This window comes from Nothoprocta perdicaria, unplaced genomic scaffold (genome assembly GCF_003342845.1).
Source record: "Nothoprocta perdicaria isolate Ctin4 unplaced genomic scaffold, notPer1 scaffold_152, whole genome shotgun sequence".
In the NCBI taxonomy this organism is placed as follows: domain Eukaryota; kingdom Metazoa; phylum Chordata; class Aves; order Tinamiformes; family Tinamidae; genus Nothoprocta; species Nothoprocta perdicaria.
The window spans coordinates 1,377,553-1,381,351 of record NW_020454672.1 but is presented as its reverse complement, the minus strand read 5'-3'; positions in this window follow the sequence as shown (position 1 = coordinate 1,381,351).

The window sequence follows — 3,799 nt, the reverse complement described above, 5'->3', positions numbered from 1 at the left end:
CCATGTTGAAACACGTCCACCAAGCAGCCAAGGGCATGAGGAAGATGCCTGATCTCATGCAGCATTTAGCAAAACATCAGCAAGGGCACAGCAAGGCAGGAAAACCACTCAAATAAGACACATGTATGGACAAAGTGGATTCAGATCATACTAGTTATGACCATCAYTCATACTGTAACTCATTGATCAACTCTATAGTGACAGGACTAACAAGAACAGTACCTATGTGCAGCTGTTCAATCAAACTGAAAGACAGTGAAGTTCCCTGCCTGTAGGGTTGGCTAGTGCAGAAAATGGGCAATTGTCAGGGAGTCTGTATTAAATTAAAGAAGAAATACGAAATACAAGTGTTACACTTGTTGTAGAGCTTCTAGAGAGGATCCATCAGAAAGCAACAAAGATGATTAAGGGACTGGAGCATCTATCGTACAAGGAGAGACTGAGTGAGTTGGGTCTGTTTAGCTTGGAGAAGAGAARGCTGAAAGGGGATCTCATTAACATGTACAAATACCTGAGGGGATAATATAGGGAGGAAGGGGCCAAACTCTTCTCAGTGGTGGCCAGTGACAGGACAAGGGGCAATGTGTATAAGTTGAAACACAGGAAGTTCCATCTGCATGTGGGGAAGAACTTCTTTGATGTGAGGGTGACAGAGCCCTGGAACAGGCTGCCCAGGGAGGCTGTGGAGTCTCCTTCTCYGGAGATCTTCCAACCCTGCATGGATGCCGCCCTGTGCCCCGTGCTCTGGGTGTCCCTGCTGGAGCAGGGGGTTGGACTCTAGAGGTTCCTTCCAACCTCAGCCATTCTGTGATTCTGTGATACACTGGAACAAAGTGATGACTTGCATAGATGGCCTTAGTTTTCAAGGATATGGGGCTCTGGGCAAGCAGACAGGAGGGAAATATTGCACATCGATGACATGGCTTCACAGATGATGTGTGGTTTCAAGGGATTCAGAAGGACCCTGAGGGAGAGGAAGGCCCAGGTGATGTGCTAGAGCTCAGCAGAATTCCAGCACATCTTGTGTAGGGGGTTGAGAGCCGTCCGAATCAGGCAGATCTTTTTTCTGAAGAAAGTTACTCTATCCATGGAACAATCTAATTAGATCAGGAGACTTTAGCTACTAAAATAAAATAAAATAAAATAAATAAATAAAAACACAAACAATCAAACAAAAACTCATGGAAAGCATTCATTTGGAACTGTGACACCCAAAGCAAGATAAACACAAAGGATTTTCTTATTTGCAAGTATCGACATTAAGGGCAAGGGCAAACAGAGTCAGAAATTCAGGCTGCCTGGTAAATCTGCATCTATATCTTATGTAGAACAAATGCAAGGAGAGAATGGAAGTCAAGAGCAGCATTACTCATTCCCAAATCACTGGCAACAAGGAAGCCTAAGTCGAAGGGTAAAAAGGAGATCAACACCCTAACAAATATGACGAATTGCTCTGCTGCAGCCTTCCCCATCATGGAAGACCATGGAATAACTGGCTCCTTAAGGACTCCCTTGCTATGAACTGGATGATGAAGTGGACTCTGTGATAAACCTGTATTATCCTGGGGATTAGATTCAGCCTGAGTAATATGTTAGAGATTTGATGCAGCTAAGCACTAAAACATTGCTAGACTTTCTGCACTGTTTACCTGGCAGCTTCCTGACACAAAATTTGTCATCCAACATACATAATTTTCCTCAGTGGATAATTCACCCACATATTACAGGTAAGTGGTAGCTTTGGAGCTAGCTGACATGATTTAATACTAAACTTTTGGAGGTAGAAAGAATAAAAGCTAGCAGCTGTAATTCTCAAGGCAATAAACTCTGAAACTCAATTACCTGTCCTTGGAAATCCCTAAATCAAGACCGAATATTAGATCAGGTAGGACTGGCTGTACGATACCATAGGAATTAATGCAGGAATCATATCACCAAGACGAAACAGCACGGTGATGTGAAAGTCGCTTGTCATCTAGCTGGCAGCTTTTGCACTGCGCTTCATGAGGGCCCTGTAGGAAGAACTTGTACAGGGAAAGCTGCAGGAGAGGAAGGAAGCGGGGCCGGCTTCACCTTCATCGCCTGTTGCTCTTGCATCCGTCCTGTTGGTTTGTTCCCGTTCTGCGGGAGCCTACGCGCTCCTGCAGCGTCTCCGCTCCTCTCCACGCGCCCCGAGACCTGCCAAGGCCCACCCAGCTCCTCGCCAGGCTTGCAGGGCTTTTCCTCTCCAAATACTTGTGTTTTATTGCCAGTTCAGATTGCCAGCTTCCCGGGGAACGTGGAGCAGATGGTTTGGCTCCAGTGCCACGGGGTCTTACCAGGAAAGAAGCTTCGAGGTCAGCAGGGAAGGCAGCAGAAGCCACAGGGGGTCCTCAGGCTTCGCAGCTCGCTTCTCAAAAGCAGTGTGAGCARAAGTCATCCTGGGTGTGGAGCAGAGCACAGGGAGGAAATCCTATGCCCAAAATCAGTCAGAGCACAGACTCTATAGATTGACCGAAATTATGAGCTGGTAGGAGACTTAAACAGGAGATGTTCTCAGAACAGCTGCAGTCACCAGAAGGGCAGTTCAGTAGGAGACTCCACTGGAAGGCAACTCTTCCAAGAGCACAAAAAGAGCAAGTTGGAGGCGGACAAGCAGCACTAAAACACTGGGATAAGGACCAAAAACCAACCCAAACACTCAAACACCGTCTCCCTTCTAACCACRCGGGCTTCCTGCTAGGAGAGGAGCTCAACCAGCTACAGCTTCATAAGGACCATGAGTGAAAATRGAAATGCTGTCTGGCCTCTGTCAAATGCTCCCCCCTAGTGATCACAATGGGCATTTCAAACTAAGCYATGAAATCTCTGGCTTTAAACACAACTTCTTCTCTTGCTCTGGTGGGAAGGGACATTGCCTCCAAGGACAGCAGCTCCATCCTTCCTCTTGCTGGGAGTTTCTTGGCATTATCTAGCAGAAAGTCTTCAGCAGCCGCTCATTTATTGACCTGGAATTACATCACATCCTCACAAAGTGAATCAGTCTGCCTCAGATTTTAAAGGAAACATTGCCTTTGCAGACCCCGATCGAACAAATCACCCATTTAAAGCAGCAGGTGGAAAGGATTAAACATTTATTTACATACAGATACATACGTAAGCAATTCCTAAGTATAAAAAAGGACATTACAAATAAAACATGAAGCTTCATACATTCRTCATCCTGGTCATCCAAAATACATTCCTTTCTCAACCCCACTGTACCACACTTGACAACAAGAAGTTAAAAAAACAGACAAGTCAAATGCTTGGGACAGGTTAATGATTCACAGTTTGGCAATTTGCTGACACCTATAACCCTTCCCAAAGACAGCGTTATTCCAGCAACTGAAGGTAAATGATCTGACCAAACATAGTGCATTTTCTCCACTGAAAGGGTTGTGCTTGATCAACAGGAAATGTGTCACCAACTCATCCTTCTGGCCATGTGTTCRGGGCATTTAAACAAATCAGGGTTCTTAAACTGTATACATTGTGCTGAATTCACCATTGTTGAGGGGCAAAAAAGAGAAGATCATGACAGCTGAATGTGTGGGAAAATCCCCAATGCAGGAAATTCCTTTAATCCTGCAGCCTCACTGGCAGGGAAGTTGCAAACAGAGTGCCGGGTTTAGCCTATAAACAGGCTTTTAAACTACAAACTGCAGCTGATAGTATAACATGAACCTAGTTTATGCTGTAAAAGGAATCACATGTTTCATTACTAATTTATTAGTAATCAAAGCTGAAGAYATATCAGTTTTCTGTGGGAACAAAAATG